Source organism: Eurytemora carolleeae, unplaced genomic scaffold (assembly GCF_000591075.1).
Source record: "Eurytemora carolleeae unplaced genomic scaffold, Eaff_2.0 scaffold1575, whole genome shotgun sequence".
In the NCBI taxonomy this organism is placed as follows: domain Eukaryota; kingdom Metazoa; phylum Arthropoda; class Copepoda; order Calanoida; family Temoridae; genus Eurytemora; species Eurytemora carolleeae.
This window is the reverse complement of record NW_019397478.1, coordinates 65,329-65,926: the sequence shown is the minus strand read 5'-3', so window position 1 is coordinate 65,926 and position 598 is coordinate 65,329.

The following is a 598-nucleotide window of genomic DNA, read 5'->3' as shown; positions in this document are numbered from 1 at the left end:
AACTAAATACGAAAAAGAAAATCTCAGAAAAGATAAAATATTGTGAAACTTTATACATATTTATAATAATTAATTATACACTTATTGTTCGTAAAGCCCTCAGGCTTTTATGAAAAGGAACTGTAAGCCTAATGTTTAAGTGACCCTCCATGCAAAGATGGCAATGTCAGATTTACAACGGTACCCTTGAAACCTTAATCTGAGGCCGAATTTAAAGAATTGTATTCAATGATTCAAGATTTAAGCCGGCGCTCAATTGAAACCGGTTTTTGGCTGATTTAGGACGCAGCTCAAATTAATTAAATTCGGGCTCTGATAAAAAATGTTGAAGATAACGTCGTCGTTGCATGGAAGTTCATTTGAAATTCAAAGTAAGGAGGAATAGGGTTGAAAAACACATTTAATTTTTAGAAAATACAAGAAGTGGAAATTTAAAACCTCATTACTGATTATAAAAGATACTTTCTTGTTAACATCTTTTATGCAGAAGGGACGACATTAATTTGCTATTAAATTTGCTACAGCTATTTTTGCCGTTGTGCTCTAGGTTTCTCTATGAAAGAATCAACGAGAAGATGGGGGTGGGGGAGGGGGGAGG